The sequence below is a fragment of the Centroberyx gerrardi genome, chromosome 22 (assembly GCF_048128805.1).
Source record: "Centroberyx gerrardi isolate f3 chromosome 22, fCenGer3.hap1.cur.20231027, whole genome shotgun sequence".
NCBI classification, from domain to species: domain Eukaryota; kingdom Metazoa; phylum Chordata; class Actinopteri; order Beryciformes; family Berycidae; genus Centroberyx; species Centroberyx gerrardi.
In genome coordinates, this window is record NC_136018.1 from 25,176,474 (window position 1) to 25,197,132 (window position 20,659).

A 20,659-nucleotide genomic window follows, 5' to 3' on the forward strand; every position below is an offset into this window, starting at 1 on the left:
GCAATTATTTCACCTGCTGTGAGGTCAGCATTGTCAGGAATAGGGGATGCCAGTTTAGTGCAGGTGGGCTTGTGATTTTCGATGATGACAGTGTCTCACAAGGTTGTCATATACATCAGGTTATGGATGGACAGTTGTAGATGTTGACCTGTCATGAGTCAATGTGATGTTTCTCCAGGCGGACAGATCCATATTGGCAGTGGTGTCAGCAACGGCGTAATCATGTGTCCATTAGTATCCCATTGTGTTTGCCCACAATCCTGATGTTACATTTGTTCTGCACATCAATGGTGATAGTGACCTGGGTAAGTCAGGAACTGAAGAGAAAAAGCAGGTAGAATTAGTGAATGTGGGAACTTGCAGGAAAGGAGAGTGTGGAGATAATAAGTGATAATGCATGTATGAAAAGCTTAATACAGAGTGTGTAGGGGCATGCATGTGGTAGATGTGTGATGGCCTACTTTTTGATAGTTGCAGGGGTTATCCGGTATTTCTGCCAGGCCGAAATGCTATATGTCCAATGAAGTAGTGCGGCAGGAGACTGGAAGTGCCGGAAGTAGTGATATGGAGGTGTTGCTGTGTATCTCATTTTCAGTCTGCCAAGAAGGTTTCTGGGTGGATTTGGAGATCGTCACTGGGCTCCTAATAGAAACAAGCATGAGTGTGATTATTGGAAACAGTTAGAGGTACATGGAGTTAAGGTTAATGTGTATGAAATGGAAATGACATAATTAAGCTCAAATAGGTCTGCTTGTGGTGAGTGTGTTAGAAGGAGTTGCTTACTTATTTGTATGATCTTGAAGTTGTTGTAGTTGTGGCTATTGAAGACAACAACTGTTTCATATGAGTCTTTGGTTTAGGATATGGTGTTGAAATAGGGGTAGTTTCCACAGGTTTTGATAGTGTCAGGAGTTAGCTTCTTGAGGCAAGAGGCCCGGGGGCCAGACAGGGGCGGAGCAGGAAACCTCAGGCAGATGGCCTGGGGGCAGGACAGAGGCTGAACAGGAGACCTCAGGCGGACGGCCTGGAGGCAGGACAGAGGCTGAGCAGGAAGTCTCAGGCGGATGACCTGGAGGCAGGACAGAGGCCGAACAGGAAACCTCCGGCGGACGGACTGGATACTGACGATAAAGACGGGGCGGACCCGGAGATCAATCTGGAACCTGGTGACGTAGAAGAAGCACCTCTGGAGGACGGGCAGGAGGATGACCAGACAGGCGGAGCAGCTCAGGAGGTTGGCCAGGAGGATGACCAGACAGGCGGAGTCACCCAGGAGGATGACCTGGAGACCGGCGACGTAGGCGGGACTGTGCAGGAGGCCGGAGACGTAGGCTGGACCACACAGGAGGTCGGCGACGTAGGCGGGACCGTTCAGGAGGTTGACGACGTGGGCGGGACCGCTCAGGAGGTCAATGATGATGGCTGGGCCACTCAGGAGGTCGACGATGTAGGCGGGACCGCTCAGGAGGTTGGCGACGAGGCTGGAGGTCAGGAAATGCAGCAAGCACCAGAAGATTTGGCTGCAGGTCAGGGCAGGTTGCAGGATCAGCTTCCAGCGTCTGGAGTTCAGGACTAGAGCCCGGCGGCGGGAGTGCAGGACCGGAGGCTGGAGACAGTAATGCTGGACCGGAAGCCGGAGACTGGAAAGCAGGGCCGGAGGCCGGAGACTGGAGTACAGGATCAGAGGTCAGAGACTGGAATGCAGAATCGGAGGTCGGGGACTGGAGTGCAGGACTGGAGGCCGGGGACTGGAGTACAGGATTGGAGGCCGGAGACTGGAATGCAAGATCGGAAACCGGAGACTGGGGTGCAGGACCGGAAACCGGAGTGGAATGCAGAACTGGAGGTTGGGGACTGGAGGGCAGGATTGGAGGCTGGGGACTGGAGTACAGGATCGGAGGTCCGGAGACTGGAATGCATGACTGGAAATCAGAGACTGGAGTGCAGGACTGGAGTCTGGCGGCTGGAGTGCAGGACCGGCACTGGTGTTACAGGAGTCACTGGGGACGCTGGAGACACAGGAGAGACAGAGGCCGAACAGGAAACCTCCGGCGGATGGCCTGGATACTGACGATGAAGACGGGGCGGCCCTGGAGATCGACCTGGAAGCTAGTGACGTAGAAGAAGCACCTGTGGAGGACAGGCAGGAGGATGACCAGACAGGCAGAGCAGCTCGGGAGGTTGGCCAGGAGGATGACCAGACAGGCGGAGTTGCCCAGGAGGATGACCTGGAGACCGGCGACACAGGCGGGACTGCGCGGGAGGCCAGAGATGTAGGCTGGACCACACAGGAGGCCGGCGATGTAAGCGGGACTGCTCAGGAGGTCGACAATGTAGGCGGGACCGCTCAGGAGGTCGACGACGATGGCTGGGCCACTCAGGACGTCGATGACGTAGGCGGGACTGTTCAGGAGGTCAGTGACCATGGCTGGGCCACTCAGGAGGTTGACGACGAAGGCTGGCCCACTCTGGACGTTGACGACGATGGCTGGGCCGCTCAGGAGGTCGACAACGATGGCTGGCCCACTCTGGAGGTCGGTGACGAGGCTGGAGGTCAGGAAATGCAGCAAGCACCAGAAAATTTGGCTGCAGGTCGGGGCAGGTTGCGGGATCAGCTTCCAGTGTCTGGAGTTCAGGACTGGAGCCCGGTGGTGGGAGTGCAGGACCGGAGTCTGGAGACAGGAATGCAGGACCGAAGGCCGGAGACAGGAATGCTGGACCGGAAGCCGGAGACTGGACAGCAGGGCCGGAGGCCGGAGACTGGAGTACAGGATCGGAGGTCAGAGACTGGAATGCAGAATCGGAGGTCAGAGACTGGAATGCAGAACTGGAGGTTGGGGACTGGAGGGCAGGATCGGAGGCTGGGGACTGGAGTACAGGATCGGAGGTCCGGAGACTGGAATGCATGACTGGAAATCAGAGACTGGAGTGCAGGACCGGAAACCGGAGACTGGGGTGCAGGACCGGAAACCAGAGGCTGGAGTGCAGGACTGGAGTCCGGCGGCTGGAGTGCAGGACTGGCACTGGTGTTACAGGAGTCACTGGGGACGCTGGAGACACCGGAGAGACAGAGGCTGAACAGGAAACCTCCGGCGGACGGCCTGGATACTGACGATGAAGATGGGGCGGCCCTGGAGATTGACCTGGAAGCTGGTGACGTAGAAGAAGCAGCTCCGGAGGACGGGCAGGAGGACAACCAGACAGGCGGAGTCACCCAGGAGGATGACCTGGAGACCGGCGATGCAGGCAGGACTGCGCAGGAGGCCGGAGATGTAGGCTGGACCACACAGGAGGTTGGCGACGTAGGCGGGACTGCTCAGGAGGTCGACGATGTAGGCGGGACTGCTCAGGAGGTTGACGATGATGGCTGGGCCACTCAGGAGGTCGACGATCTAGGCAGGACCGCTCAGGAGGTCGGCTACAATGGCTGGGACACTCAGGAGGTCGACGACGAAGGCTGGCCCACTCTGGAGGTCGACGACGATGGCTGGGCCGCTCAGGAGGTCGACAACGATGGCTGGCCCACTCTGGAGGTCAGCGACGAGGCTGGAAGTCAGGAAATGCAGCATAGGGGATAGGGGATAGTGGATGGTTTCTCCACAGGTTACGGCAGCTAAGGGCATCTGGTGAGGAGAAGCAGAATTTAGGTGATGATTTTGAATGGTAATAGTGTGGTGCAGTAAGAAGTGGTCGAGGTCTAAATGAGTGGAGGGGTAAGACATGTACAGTAAGGGTAAATGTAGGATTGTCTGCAAACAAAAGAAGTCAACTGTAGTGTAGCAAATAAAGGTCAGTCACACAAAGATGTGATAAGAGAACTGATTGAGTTCTCCAGTGCGTTTTCATTGAAGTCTCCCATGATGATTTTCTTGCCAGGACATTGGTCAATGACGTCAAGCAGTTGTTTTAGGTGTTGACAGAAAATGGTAACAGGATAAATTGCGGGTCTGTAAACAACTGCAGCAGTCAAGTTAATACTGTTCACTTGAAATATCAAACATTCAATATTGTAGCACTTTGTAGGCCACATTAGAACATCTTTTGTTAGTGAATGGTATATTCCAACTCCACCATGAGAGTCTTGTTTCAGGTGTTGCAATTGTGGATGAGTGTTGTCATAACTATGCCCACGAGAAAGATGTGTGAACTGGAAGCCTTTAAGACAAGGTTGTTGCGGTGGATCATCAACTCTTAACCATGTTTCAGTAAGGCAAATGCAATCAGCATTATTCATGTGAGCATTAGCTTGAACATCTCGAAAGTGACCCTTAAGACTTTGAGTGTTGTGCAATATGATGGTAAAAGTAGATTGTTATATTGGTAGAAGTTAGAAGTATAAATGGTTGCATTTTGCTTGTTGCTTCTGCTACTTTTGCATGACAATAAATGGCAGATTCCTTAAAGTCCTTAATTGTTAAGCCACTTAGACTTGTAACACAACTGAGAGCAACATATGCTTGTCCAGAGGAAAAAATCTTGCTGAGAGACACAACAACTTTGTCAATTGTTAAGCCTTGTACTTTGTGGACAGTGCATGCCCATGCCAACCTTATTGGGTATTGTCTGCGTAAGCCTCCATTATTGGTACCCTTATCTTCTTCAGGTTCTAGGATGGTTATTATTCTTGCTTCAGGGTCAGTCGTGCGTGTTTTTGACCGTTGTTTTTGACCAACCTTGGGGTCATCAAATGCCACATGGATGGAAATAGGGAAATAGTCATCATTGTCCTCACTCTCTTGACTGTTACCCACCATGTTAACAATAGTTCCAAAAGCACCGTTTACAAGCCCATCAGACACATCAATGTTTGTCAGCAACATTATACGAGCTCCAATTCCTGCATGGATATATTTCTGTAGACAAGTATTGTAAACTTTGTGATGATGGCCATCTTTTCGCTGCAGTCTACCTGTTTCAGAAATTTCTCTCATAATCATGTGCTGTTATGGTGACAGAGTCTGGACAACTGGCATGTAAGCGTTCCAAGTTGAAATTATCAACCTCATTATTTGTAGCAAAAATGTGTAATGCATCGCTGTCTTGTCCAGTTTCACAAGTCTTGAGCATTTTAAGGTCATGGTCTTGGAGAGGTGTATTCTTTTTATGAGTGCGTATACGATTCAAGGCATGAGCAAAGTCTGAATCCTTCTGTCTGACTATTTGAGTGAGCTCAGCTATATGAAATTCGTCCTCCCATAGGTTTATGTATTTGAAGTCATTGTACAAAGCAGATCCTTTCACTGGCGGCAACTGATAAAAGTCTCCAACTGCGATAACACACACTTTGGCAAATGCAGTGTTGTCACCTGGTTGCTTGATTTGTCTCAATCTGCCGTGTATGTATGCTAAAAGTCTGTGGTCAACCATGGATATTTCATCTATGATCAATATTTCTAGGTTTCCTAGTTTTGCACGTAAGGAGTTAATTTTTTCTTCTGTTAACTGTTTGATTGGTAGAGACGAATCTGTTCCTATTGAAAATGTATTATGTATAGTACTGGCATTTATGTTGTAGGCAGCTACACCTGTTGGGGCTGTAAGTACTACAGTAGAGGCATCTGGTTCATCTGGATGAAGTCTTTTGACAATTGTAGTTGACTCATAATAAATGGCTTTGATCAAATGGCTTTTGCCTGTTCCTGCTCCGCCTGTAATGAATACTTTTAAGGGCTGAGGATTCTCTCCATTAACTTTCTGCAAACACCAGTGTCGAATTTTATAGAAAATTGCAGACTGTTCCTCATTTAAAGATCTTAACAACTCCAAAGCATCTGCTCTTGTCATTTGTGTTGTATTAGCCTCTATTGTGTAAACACATTGTTTGGCTGCAAGTCTGGGATGTTATCATCACTGCAGTGTTCATCATTTTTTTCATTTGTGTCTTCTCTGAATGTTTGACATTCCAGTCGTTCTAGTTCTGCTTGTGGACAAATCTGTGCCCATGCATCTTCCAGTCCACCATTGGCTTGTAACATCTTTTCAGCGTCATCTATTTTGTCAGCTTCTTTCTCAAACAGAGCCCGGTTTCCATCCACTATAGATTTGACATTTTCCAATGTGTTTTTCTCATTGTGCACAGCACCATGCTCATAAAAGTCTTTGTAAGTTTCAAATGGAGCAGGTTTCAGTTGGCAGTCCAAATAATAGGGCAGAAATAGTTGTAGTATGCTGTGATGGTAGGCTTCAGAGTGCTTCATTGGTGAAAATCTAGGATAGCGGATCACAGCAGGTTTGTCTTCATTAGTTCTTTTGATAATAAAACCAAACTCATTTTTCAATTGAATCACCTTACTGTTATCACCTTTGGGGATTTGTGATGTAGGAAGAACTCTGTACTGTGAGCAAAATGTTGCAAGGCACATGTTTATAAACGGTTGTGTGTCTGGTCTGTTTTTGGTTATCGGTCCACCACATTTTTCATCCACAAATGCTTGTCATCAGTCTGATTGCTGCCATGTTGTTTAAGTTGACTTAAGGGTACACTCATTCTGACAGGATGTTCACCAGTTGGTATGAACTGGGTTCCACGTGAACAGTGTTTCAGTGGCAGGCTGGTTAATTTGTAACAACATTCTTGTGCTGAAACTTGTCGGCTTTGCAAGAAGACTGTGCCAATTTTTTTCATTGCCTCCTTAGCTTGTACATTTCCATTCATGGCCTCCTTTTGAGCCTGATCAAGCAGCAGTCCCATTTCACGTTCACTCTTCAGGCAATATGAAATGATGTATACGGCACAACTATAAGCATCAACAACAAATTGGATATCAGTGTTAGCTTGCCAGCAGCGCAGCAGATCGGGATTGTGCTGGTTTATCCAAACATCTTGTGGTTTCCGTTGTAGCACAATGCTTGTCCTTTTGGTAAGCATAGAATTTGCTTTCTGAAAGATTTTTTGTGATATGTTAAAATGTTGAAAAAAATCCTGAGCAGAGTGGAACTTCTGTCTTTCTTCATGATTTGATAGGACAGTTTTCATTTTTTCAAACATTTTTTGGATCATTTCAGCTTTCATACCAAGTAGGTCGATGTCTGGCTGTTTTTCAAGAGTTTCCCCTTCACTTTTTTCTGAGCCAGTATCTTGTTGTCCTTTAAATTCTGCATCAATACCTGGTCTGGTGACAAATGTGCACTCTGAGACTGGTCTTGGAAAGTTGAATCTGCAATTTTTTGCTCCTGTCTTTTTGTTCTTTGCATTTTTCTTATCACAAGATTTTGCATGATGTTCACTATGTTTTTGCACATCAATTAATTCCAACAGTTCTGGATCAGACGGCATTTGACATGTGACATATTTATCACAAAATTGTACAACTTCTGCATCAGAGTCTTTGTCTATTTTTGGAGCTTCATCAACCCAAAATAATGCATGTATATGGGGTGAGCCACGCATCTGAAATTCCACTCGATAAAAGTAATCTGTGATCTTGCCTATTGGCGCTGCAGGGCTTTGTAGAAGCATATTTTAAAAAGCATTGCCATCGGAAGTCAAACATTCTGGCTGCAGTAACTGGATTGCGCTTTAATAATGCACATTTTTCTGCCCAAGAAAGGTCTTCCAATTTCACTTGCTTGCATTCTTGCCTAAGCATAGCATTCAACATTTCAGGCCATCTCAAGTCAGCAGAGCTACATGAACAGAACCATGTAGGAATACCAAGCTGCCTTATCATTGCATTGCCATTTATCATTGGGTCTGTAAGGATGTCACTGGTAACGTCTTGCGTCAAACCTTTGTCTGTCCTTTTCTCAATGCTATTGACACGTTTGCTACAATTTCATGCAGTTCCGACACATATTGTGCATAGAATAAGTAATCAGTGTTTTGGGCAAAACGCCCATCTGCATTAAGTATTCGTTGATTGAAATATTTACATAGAGTTATTTTTTCTGGGTGCTCATCATGAAAAGTAGGTGCTCCTTTTGGATATAAGACTGGAAAACATTTGGGTTCATTTGTGGCATCAGACAACAGTCAACAATTTTTTTCTGCTGGGGCGATAGATAGAATCCCGTCAAAATGCTGATCTAGTATCTCTTGACCCAAATCAACAGGTTGTAAACAAGAGGATGCAAACATTCCATGCTGGTCTTTAATATGTGATAAATCTTGTATTTCCGGTGTATCATCATCTTCCTTGTCTGAAGTTTGATTATCAATACAAGTTTCAACCTTTTCATCATTTTCAGCCGTTTCATCTTCAATCTGTTCATTGTCAGTTTCATTTAATGTGTTAATCCAATGTATGTTAATACTCACATCTTTATACCATGTATTGTTGATTATCAAATAATTCAGACCATTTTTGATATTTCCTGTGTCCACATGCATGTCTTGATAATGTCCTTTGTAGCTCAGTTTACGTTTCAGTTTCATCCTTACCATTTTATCCTCACTTTCATCTCTTGGCAGAATGCTTGTCACATGCGATAGATTGGATGGCACACACACACTTGGTCCTTGCACAGAGTTCTGGCCTCCTTTTCTCAAAGATATGAGTCTGATGAAGGGAATGTGCAGGGAAATAAGGTGTTGTTCCAACTCATTGAGACATTCTAGCTCAGGGGGAATAGGCTTCAAATGCAAATTGTTAGCAACACTGTCCAGGCAGTTTACCCTTGAGAAGATGTCTGTCACACGTATAGCAGATCCATAATTTGGAAAAAGCCTCGTCTTGAAAACTGCAATTCTTCCCACAAGATTTATCACATACGTGCAAATAAGTACTTGTTAGGCATTTATCATCAAGTGCACTGCAATCTTGACCCACTGTACAATATGTGTTCTTCCTACATCCTTTAACTTGCTTCCTGAAAAGAAGTATATGACAACAACAGCAAACAAACTATGGACCACGCTTTACTGTTTTACGGAAATCTTCAATAACACAAGTAATGTCAAATCTCCTGTCCTTTTGTTTTGTAGCACTGATACGTTTCCTACTTTTCACTGTATCTCTAAATGTTTCATCATTGTGATACTTCTGCAATGTTGCTTCACATAATTGTTTCTTCAGATCAGGATCATTTGCATATCTTTTCTTACTTTGCTCACGCACATGGTGTTGAAGTACTGTATCAGTAGCATATTTCGTTTTGCTTTGTTCGCGCACATTGTGTTGAAATACTGTATCAGTAGCATATTTAGTTTTGCTTTGTTTGCGCACATGGTGTTGAAATACTGTATCAGTAGCATATTTAGTTTTGCTTTGTTCGCACACATGGCGTTGAAATACTGTATCAGTAGCATATTTAGTTTTGCTTTGTTCGCGCACATGGTGTTGAAACGCAGAATCATTCTCATCATCTTTCTTTGTTCTCTTTCCATCTGTACAATGTTTATCGTGACTGCCATGTTTGTCAAATGAGGCACATATGGATTCATTGTGCGCGTCCTGTACACATGTCACAATATCATAATGATTGCCATTCTTGTGATTCAGGTAAATAGCCTCACCACTTTTGTTACCTGGTTGATGATTACCTGGTATGTGAACGCATGGGTAATAATTCCATCTGTCTGCATTGTAAGTGTATATGTCAACCTGTAGTAGGTTAGCAGCTGCCCAGATTTCAATCTCTGTTGCAAACGAACCTGAGCATTTCATGTTTGAACTGTTTAAATGGTCTGGAATAGAGGGCTGTCCTGCTCGTAAGTATTTTTGGAATTCTGCTGCATGTCTTGCAACATGGTCAACAATTTCCCGACGCAGTTTCATGTGTCCATTCTCAGTTCCTGAAATGGCATAGGATAAAGCTCGAAAGAAACAATTGCCATCACCTTGAATTGATTTCGTTTCACAGACTTTTCCCAGAGCTGACATTTCCACAGATTGCGGCTGCTTTGTATTTTCATGTCTCACACCCATCTCTAAACAAAGTCTTTGTTTTGTCACAGCACTCAGTGGCTTGTACCCGAAAGGGATCATGGATACATTGGTTATTTCAATATCTGTGTTCATAAGGGTGTCATTGCCATTTGATGTGTTCATACCAGTTACACTTGGTGGGTTACTTGCACTTGCCTGCACCTGACAGTTAGTTAGTTTTAAGGCACATCTTCTCTTTTTAGTCACATGTTCATGCAAAGATTTGGTGCATGTGGCAGTTCTCTTATGTTCACCTGTGCTGTGCTGTGTCCACCAACCATTCCACTGAAATTTGGACCGCAATTTATTGAAAACTCTGCATCTTTCATCACATATACATTTGGCAACTCTTCAACAAACAGATACCCGTTTCCTCCACTTATTTTACCACTGTCTTTAAGACAGTTGTACAACTTATTCCCTTCAATAAGAACAGCGTCAACATCATTTGTCTGTCTGTTATCACTCCAAGTTGTTATACTTTTCAACTCATTCATCATTACAGCTGCTAAACTGTTAGCTACACATTGTTTGCCAGCATTATCCTTAAATAGCTCATAACCTTGTGAGAATGAACCTTGTAAGAAATGTTTAACAGGTGCTTTTGCAATACTGTTCCAACTAGATACAGTTTCATCAGGGTGGTTATCTGCAACCTTGGATTCAGTTGTAGGGTCATCAACTGCTTCATTCATGATGCCAGGGACCTGCTTTTCAACAACAGATTGCTTGAACATGAGAGAAACAGACGTGGTTATTCTGTTCAAGAGCATTGTCACAGTTAGGCAGAGGTTCATCAGAGATAGGCAGAGATTGCTCAGAGACAGGCAGAGATTGTTCAGAGGTTTTCAGAGATTGCTCAGAGACAGGCAGAGATTGTTCAGAGGTTTTCAGAGATTGCTCAGAGACAGGCAGAGATTATTCAGCGGTTTTCAGAGATTGTTCAGAGGTTTTCAGAGATTGTTCAGAGTTTTTCAGAGATTGTTCAGAGTTTTTTCAGTGGGTGTTTCAGTGGGGATTTCAGTGGAGATTTTTGCATTTTTTTTTGGGGGGGGGGGGGTTGAAGGGGTTGGATTTCTCCAGAGCCCAGACAGCAAAGGTCATGCTGGACACTGGCCTGCCTCCGAGCAGCCCAGGTCTTCCTCATGTGCTCAGCACGGCGGTTCAGCTTACGAGGCATCTGAAAGACAAATAGACAAGGCAACCAATTATTTACAAAACTATATTGCCATTTCCACTTTAGTATTTTGCACTTGTAATGATTGTGATAGCAAACTTTCATATTTTTCAGACTTATTGTGATTCTAAAAGCCAATGGAATATTGTGCACAGCCTGGATAGACAGCAACCCGATATCTAAACTAACTAACTATCTAATCTAAATTTTTAGCGAGATAATGTCATGCAACCAAATCAGTGGTTATGCAACTATGCAGACCTTGCTCAGTGTGACATAGAAAAGTGGCTTTAAAGCATCTGTACTGTTCAACCAGTTAACATGTAAAAACTCCTGAAAACATTGCCAGTGACATGAGAATGTGCTACTCTTTGCCTCTTAAGTTATAGACAAAGGGTTAATTCAGTTAAGTTCAATGGTACCTGTAGTGACTAACATCTACAGTAAATATGTATGGACATTATTCACCCCATTTTGCCTACAATTAACATTTGAGTGGTGCTATCATCTCCCCTTGTGTGTAATATTTATGTTCACAGCACATCTTACAGAAGTGAAACAATATTTCCAGTGTGCAATGCATATGACTCAATTTCAGCAGACCATGGAGTTGCTATGTTCACCCTTCATACTTACCTGTATGTTTGAAGTTTCCAAAGCATAATGTTGATAGAGGATACCCATAAAAAAGAAAATAAACCAATTAATGACAAACAAAACCTGCATAATTTAAAGGACTTTCATGTGAAGTGATGCACAATTCAATACTAGTCAGAACTAACTTAGCAAGAGAACTGCAATCACAATTGAACCACTGCACCATGACACATTCAAATAGGCTAATTCAGAAATAGTGACACAGCATACAGGGAATAACATTTCACAGGTGACAAGTTGTTTTAAAATATTTTGTTACAAACGTGTTGAATTTGATATATCACAATAAGTTATCCTTATTTTAAGCTAACATAAAGTTACTGTCCTGATACTGAGTTAAGCTAACTTATGTCAGGTAAAGAAAAAAAAGATGGACATTTTTATTAAAGTAATATATCAGTAAGATGCTGAAAATTATATTTATCAATCATCATCAATCTTTTTATATATTTATATGATTAGAGCTAAATTTGTATTGTTCATCTCTCTTGTATAAACATGCAGCCCTAACTCGTTTCCCTGTTGCTTTTATGTTCAGTTGTACAAAACTGCAAGATTGGTTTATCACAATGTGTAACTGCTACACTGCAAGTCTGCACAATCCTGCTGATACATTGGACATATATTTTTTGTGTGCGACTTAAAATGTAAATTAGCAAAATGTGAATATTTCACTATAAATGTAATTAAAAACAGAATTGTTATGCCTGGCAGAAATTTATTTAGTGTTTGTTGTCATTATGTGTTTTTTATTAATTAAGTCTTTATTTCCAAAATTATTAACAAAATGATATAATGGCAGCCATTTTACATGCAGTAAGAAAAAATAATATACTTATAAACTAATTATGTAGGGTAAGTTAATCTTAATTATATTATAGAAATATTACTGTTACTAAGATGGTCTATTAATAGAATATATGAATGTTGTACTGTTTTGAAAACATGGGGTCTTAAGCTTTCAGAATCTGTAAACCAATTGTATGTCGTCCAAACTATGTCTTATTACTTAAGTATTTTAACAATAAAGTCGTACAAATATAAACTTCGTAAATATAAGAGCAAATTGTCATCAAAAGATCCTGGATAATTTTCTCATCAGTCTACAATAACATGCTCGGTATTGCTGGAAACTGGATTGCTGGAAATTCCGAGCTTTCCAATGATCCTAAACGTACCACGAAAAGGAACGCTGTATGTCCGCTATTTCCGGGGAAAAGTAGCAGTTAAATTTCGATTTTACAGTCATACAGACAAAAATCTATGTTCTTGCCAAAATATTTCAACAAGGCTTATCTTATTTTCGCCAAAAACGGCAGATTTCTACCGTAGGTTTTAAAAAGTCTCTATCTCTTTGCAATCCTCCATGGCTCTTCAGCAGCCATTTTGGCTCAGACAGGAGCTCTATGGAGCGAGCTATGGCTCTTTGTCTCCATCTGGTGGCTGTATCGAAGTACTGACACCATCTACGTGTATAAATCTATGGGCCGCATGGTGACGCTAACGCTAAAGGTATCACTAATGAATGCAGTTGTTAGATAGTTAAAACCGTGCATCTTAAAATTTTCTCACAGTCTTAACTAGTAACTGCATTCGTTTAACGTTACTAACAGACGCTGACATGTCTACCTAATTAGCGTCAACTAGTGGGTACGTCTTGTGTGTCACATATTTGCACAACCACCGCAGATACCAGCGGCTGCCATTAAAGAAATCAATGAACTTCGTTCAAAAAGCCTCATGGACTGTCTTGCTAGTCATGAAATAAACCTCATAAATAACCTGATCTGTAATTTAGGTTTTTTTTAGCGACATTTTTGACATATGACTAACTATATACCTCTGTTAAAACAAAGTACAGCTTTGAAGTGGACTAACCTCTTGTCTGGAAAAGTTCCATAAGGAAGTTCAACCCGTTGTGGAGGGCAGATATAGCCACAGGTCGTCCTGGCTACATGACTGCTTCCGGGTCAAATATTTCCACATTAAATGCTGTTTTTTCCCCAACAGTTCAAGATATATACATTTCAAGTCGGGTAAAACATTAGAGAGGGCTACAATACTATGCTACTATGCCAGCTACTGAGGACTATTGTTTTACTTTACATTTAGCCAAAGTAAACGGCACTTCTTAAACACTCTGGCGTTCTTTTATTCATCAGCCTACATTGCAATTACTACGTTGACAACACTTATATTCAATATATATAATAGCATTTCTGGGGAGTGGCGGAGAGACAGCATTAATTCGTTTTTCTGTTTAATTTTTGAGGGAAGGGAGACTGTTCCCATAACTTATGGAACATTTATGAAAAATATTAATGCATACTGTAAATGTATTCATTTACATATATACTGTAAATATATAAGTAAAAATATACGTATACTGTAAATATATACTGTAAATGTATTCATTTACATATATACTGTAAGCATACATACATATATACTGTAAATATGTACTGTAAATGTATTCATTTACAGTATATATGGATTATTATTTTTCTCATGCTTCTATGGTCATAATTACTCACATCCTAATGTTATCTTATGTTAAGACATTCACATAAACATGCACACAAACTGAATATGGAAATGCACTGAATATTATCATACCTCGAGCTGTTACTCTGCATTTCCTAGTGTTTACATTTCATACTGTAAATGTTACATTTCATACTGTCCATACTGCTAGTGTTCACACTGTATATATCTTAGCGTATTCATACCACCCTGTTCATACTGTTCATTCTGTTAATACTGTATATATCTTAGCACATTTATATCTACCCTTACTGTTATTAGGGGTTCAAGGCCTGTAGGGGCTGAAACCCTATTGTTTTTCTACCGGTTTATTATTATGATTATTAGGGGTTCAAGCCCCGTAGGGGCTGAAACCCTATTGTTTTTGTGCTGGTTTATTATTATTATGGTCCAAGCACGTAGTGCTGGGAACCCTATTGTAATTGTTCCGATTATTATTAGGGGTCCTAGAACATAGTGCTGGGAACCCTATTGTTTTTGTTCTGATTATTATTATTATTAGGGGTCCTAGCACGTAGTGCTGGGAACCCTATTGTTTTTGTTCCGATTATTATTATTATTATTAGGGGTCCTAGCACGTAGTGTTGGGAACCCTATTGTATTTGTTCCGATTATTAGGGGTCCTAGCACGTAGTGCTGGGAACCCTATTGTTTTTGTTCCGATTATTATTAGGGGTCCTAGCGGGTAGTGCTGGGAACCCTATTGTTTTTGTTCCGATTATTAGGGGTCCTAGCACGTAGTGCTGGGAACCCTATTGTTTTTGTTCCGATTATTATTATTATTATTATTGTTAGGGGTCCTAGCAAGTAGTGCTGGGAACCCTATTGTTTTTGTTCCGATTATTATTATTATTAGGGGTCCTAGCACGTAGTCCTGGGAACCCTATTGTTTTTGTTCCAATTATTATTATTAGGGGTCCTAGCACGTAGTGCTGGGAACCCTATTGTTTTTGTTCCGATTATTAGGGGTCCTAGCACGTAGTGCTGGGAACCCTATTGTTTTTGTTCCGATTATTATTATTATTAGGGGTCCTAGCACATAGTGCTGGGAACCCTTTTGTTTTTGTTCCGATTATTATTATTATTATTATTATTAGGGGTCCTAGCATGTAGTGCTGGGAACCCTATTGTTTTTGTTCCGATTATTATTATTATTATTATTAGGGGTCCTAGCACGTAGTGCTGGGAACCCTATTGTTTTTGTTCCGATTATTATTAGGGGTCCTAGCACGTAGTGCTGGGAACCCTATTGTTTTTGTTCCGATTATTATTAATATTAGGGGTCCTAGCACGTAGTGCTGGGAACCCTATTGTTTTTGTTCCGATTATTATTATTACGGTCCAAGCACGTAGTGCTGGGAACCCTATTGTATTTGTTCCGATTATTATTAGGGGTCCTAGCACGTAGTGCTGGGAACCCTATTGTTTTTGTTCCGATTATTATTATTATTAGGGGTCCTAGCACGTAGTGCTGGGAACCCTATTGTTTTTGTTCCGATTATTATTATTATTATTATTATTATTAGGGGTCCTAGCATGTAGTGCTGGGAACCCTATTGTTTTTGTTCCGATTATTATTATTATTATTATTAGGGGTCCTAGCACATAGTGCTGGGAACCCTATTGTTTATTTTTTTCCGATTATTAGGGGTCCTAGCACGTAGTGCTGGGATCCCTATTGTTTTTGTTCTGATTATTATTATTATTAGGGGTCCTAGCACGTAGTGTTGGGAACCCTATTGTTTTTGTTCCGATTATTATTAGGGATCCTAGCATGTAGTGCTGGGAACCCTATTGTTTTTGTTCCGATTATTATTATTAGGGGTCCTAGCACGTAGTGCTGGGAACCCTATTGTATTTGTTCCAATTATTAGGGGTCCTAGCACGTAGTGCTGGGAACCCTATTGTTTTTGTTCCGATTATTAGGGGTCCTAGCACATAGTGCTGGGAACCCTATTGTTTTTGTTCCGATTATTATTATTAGGGGTCCTAGCACGTAGTGCTGGGAACCCTATTGTTTTTGTTCCGATTATTAGGGGTCCTAGCACGTAGTGCTGGGAACCCTATTGTTTTTGTTCCGATTATTATTATTAGGGGTCCTAGTACGTAGTGCTGGGAACCCTATTGTTTTTGTTCCGATTATTATTAGGGGTCCTAGCACGTAGTGCTGGGAACCCTATTGTTTTTGTTCCGATTATTATTATTAGGGGTCATAGCGTGTAGTGCTGGGAACCCTATTGTATTTGTTCCGATTATTAGGGCCCGAGCACCGACTGGTGCGAAGCCCTATTGTAATGCAAGGAATTATTATTAGGGCCCGAGCACCGACCGGTGCGAGGACCTATTGTATTTCAAGGAATTATTAGGGCCCGAGCACCGACCGGTGCGAGGCCCTATTGAAATGCAAGGAATTATTAGGGCCCGAGCACCGACCGGTGCGAAGCCCTATTGTAATGCAAGGAATTAGGGCCCGAGCACCGACCGGTGCGAGGACCTATTGAAATGCAAGGTTTTATTATTATTATTCTTTGTCCAAAAGAATCGCATTTTTGAGGGGCTAAAGGTGCTCGAAAAGTTGTGCAACTTTGCACACGCCTCAGAAGTGGTGAAAAATTTAATATTTTATGGGTCTTGCGCATGGGTCTGGCAAAATGGCTCAATAGCGCCCCCTACAAAATTTCAACGAAATACCAATCTTCACAATGAAGCATCATCAAGGTCTTAAGGCTTTTCTGACCACATTTGAGGTGGATCTGGTCAACCCGCTAGGAGGAGTACATCATAGTATAAAACATGTCATTTCCTGTTGCCAGTAGGTGGCGCTATGACTATAACTGAATATTGGCATGTAGATGTCTTGAGGCCGGGACTTTTAGCAAACATGTGAAGTTTGGGCAGATGTGACCACGTACATCCGAGTTCCAAACCACGTCCTGTGTTGCCAGTAGGTGGCGCTATGACTGTGGTCCAATCAGATCCCTCCTTTCCTCTTGCTATGGTCCAATCAGATCCCTCCTTTCCTCTTGCTATGGTCCAATCAGATCCCTCCTTTTATGCCATGGTCCAATCACAGCTCTCCTTTCATCTTGCTGTAGTCCAATCAGATCTCTCCTTTCCTCCTGCTGTGGTCCAATCAGATCCCTCCTTTCCTCTTGCTATGGTCCAATCAGATCCCTCCTTTTATGCCATGGCCCAATCACAGCTCTCCTTTCATCTTGCTGTAGTCCAATCAGATCTCTCCTTTCCTCCTGCTGTGGTCCAATCAGATCCCTCCTTTTATGCCATGGTCCAATCAGAGCTCTCCTTTCCTCCTGCTGTGGTCCAATCAGATCCCTCCTTTCCTCTTGCTATGGTCCAATCAGATCCCTCCTTTTATGCCATGGTCCAATCAGAGCTCTCCTTTCCTCCTGCTGTGGTCCAATCAGATCCCTCCTTTCCTCTTGCTATGGTCCAATCAGATCCCTCCTTTTATGCCATGGTCCAATCAGAGCTCTCCTTTCCTCCTGCTGTGGTCCAATCAGATCCCTCCTTTCCTCTTGCTATGGTCCAATCAGATCCCTCCTTTTATGCCATGGTCCAATCAGAGCTCTCCTTTCCTCCTGCTGTGGTCCAATCAGATCCCTCCTTTCCTCTTGCTATGGTCCAATCAGATCCCTCCTTTTATGCCATGGTCCAATCAGAGCTCTCCTTTCCTCCTGCTGTGGTCCAATCAGATCCCTCCTTTCCTCTTGCTATGGTCCAATCAGATCCCTCCTTTTATGCCATGGTCCAATCAGAACTCTCCTTTCCTCCTGCTGTGGTCCAATCAGATCCCTCCTTTCCTCTTGCTATGGTCCAATCAGATCCATCCTTTTATGCCATGGTCCAATCAGAGCTCTCCTTTCATCTTGCTGTAGTCCAATCAGATCTCTCCTTTCCTCCTGCTGTGGTCCAATCAGATCCCTCCTTTTATGCCATGGTCAAATCAGAACTCTCCTTTCCTCCTGCTGTGGTCCAATCAGAACCCTCCTTTCCTCTTGCTATGGTCCAATCAGATCCCTCCTTTTATGCCATGGTCCAATCAGAACTCTCCTTTCCTCCTGCTGTGGTCCAATCAGATCCCTCCTTTCCTCTTGCTGTGGTCCAATCAGATCCCTCTTTTTATGCCATGGTCCAATCAGAGCTCTCCTTTCCTCTTGCTGTAGTCCAATCAGATCTCTCCTTTCCTCCTGCTGTGGTCCAATCAGACCCCTCCTTTTATGCCATGGTCCAATCAGAGCTCTCCTTTCCTCCTGCTGTGGTCCAATCTGATCCCTCCTTTCCTCTTGCTATGGTCCAATCAGATCCCTCCTTTTATGCCATGGTCCAATCAGAGCTCTCCTTTCATCTTGCTGTAGTCCAATCAGATCTCTCCTTTCCTCCTGCTGTGGTCCAATCAGATCCCTCCTTTTATGCCATGGTCCAATCAGATCCCTCATTTCCTCCTGCTGTGGTCCAATCAGATCTCTCCTTTCCTCCTGCTGTAGTCCAATCAGATCACTCCAGAAAACTGTGTTTCTCCTTCCAAACAGCCTTTAAACCCCAAAAACGCTGTTTCTACCTCCGAACAACCTTTAGAAACAGAAAACGGTGTTGGTAGCTCCAAACAGCCTTTAAACCCCAAAAACGCTGTTTCTACCTCAGAACAGCCTTTAGAAATAGAAAACGGCGTTTGTAGCTCCAAACAGCCTTTAAACCCAAAAAACGCTGTTTCTACCTCCGAACAGCCTTTAGACACAGAAAACGGCGTTTGTAGCTCCAAACAGCCTTTAAACCACAAAAACGCTGTTTCTACCTCCGAACAGCTTTTAGACACAGAAAACGGCGTTTCTCCCTCCAAACAGCCTTTAAACCCCAAAAACGCTGTTTCTACCTCCGATCAGCCTTTAGACACAGAAAACGGAGACCCTTGGCTGCTTAAAATCAGACATTTAGTGTGGTCAATACCAGACAGCTTTCAGAGCTGGGTCAGAGGTCAAATCTGTTCTGTATATTTAGCCTGGTCTTTCAGGCTAGCATGATCTGATTTACTGGTTACCTTCTGGTGGCTAGCAGCACACTGATGAATTATGGTTATATTCAGCTGTTTTTAAAAGGCCTGCAGCCAACTGGTTTTATATTCTAACTTATCCTCCTGTATTTCTGGTAAACCTGCTTCAAATCAAACATGTTGCACATCAAATTAAAGCTTAGGTTCTCTTCTTTCCAACAATTGTTGGCTTTCCATCCTATCACAACCTGGCTGCTTAAAATCAGACATTTAGTGTGGTCAATACCAGACAGCTTTCAGAGCTGGGTCAGAGGTCAAATCTGTTCTGTATATTTAGCCTGGTCTTTCAGGCTAGCATGATCTGATTTACTGGAGTGATACCTCAATTTAAAGCTCAGATTCAGACCTTTTCATAGAGTCCAACATTGTTCATTTTCAACCTTCTGGTGGCTAGCAGCACACTGATGAATTATGGTTACATTCAGCTGTTTTCAAAAGGCCTGCAGCCAACAGGTTTTCTATTCTAACTTATCCTCCTGTATTTCTGGTAAACCTGCTTCAAATCAAACATGTTGCACATCAAATTAAAGCTTAGGTTCTCTTCTTTCCAACAATTGTTGGCTTTCCATCCTATCACAACCTGGCTGCTTAAAATCAGACATTTAGTGTGGTCAATACCAGACAGCTTTCAGAGCTGGGTCAGAGGTCAAATCTGTTCTGTATATTTAGCCTGGTCTTTCAGGCTAGCATGATCTGATTTGCTAGAGTGACACCTCAATTTAAAGCTCAGATGCAGACCTTTTCATAGAGTCCAACATTGTTCATTTTCAACCTTCTGGTGGCTAGCAGCACACTGATGAATTATGGTTATATTCAGCTGTTTTTAAAAGGCCTGCAGCCAACTGGTTTTATATTCTAACTTATCCTCCTGTATTTCTGGTAAACCTGCTTCAAATCAAACATGTTGCACATCAAATTAAAGCTTAGGTTCTCTTCTTTCCAACAATTGTTGTCTTTCCATCCTATCACAACCTGGCTGCTTAAAATCAGACATTTATTGTGGTCAATACCAGACAGCTTTCAGAGCTGGGTCAGAGGTCAAATCTGTTCTGTATATTTAGCCTGGTCTTTCAGGCTAGCATGATCTGATTTACTGGAGTGATACCTCAATTTAAAGCTCAGATTCAGACCTTTTCATAGAGTCCAACATTGTTGATTTTACCCCTTCTGGTGGCTAGCAGCACACTGATGAATTATGGTTATATTCAGCTGTTATTAAAAGGCCTGCAGCCAACTGGTTTTATATTCTAACTTATCCTCCTGTATTTCTGGTAAACCTGCTTCAAATCAAACATGTTGCACATCAAATTAAAGCTTAGGTTCTCTTCTTTCCATCAATTGTTGGCT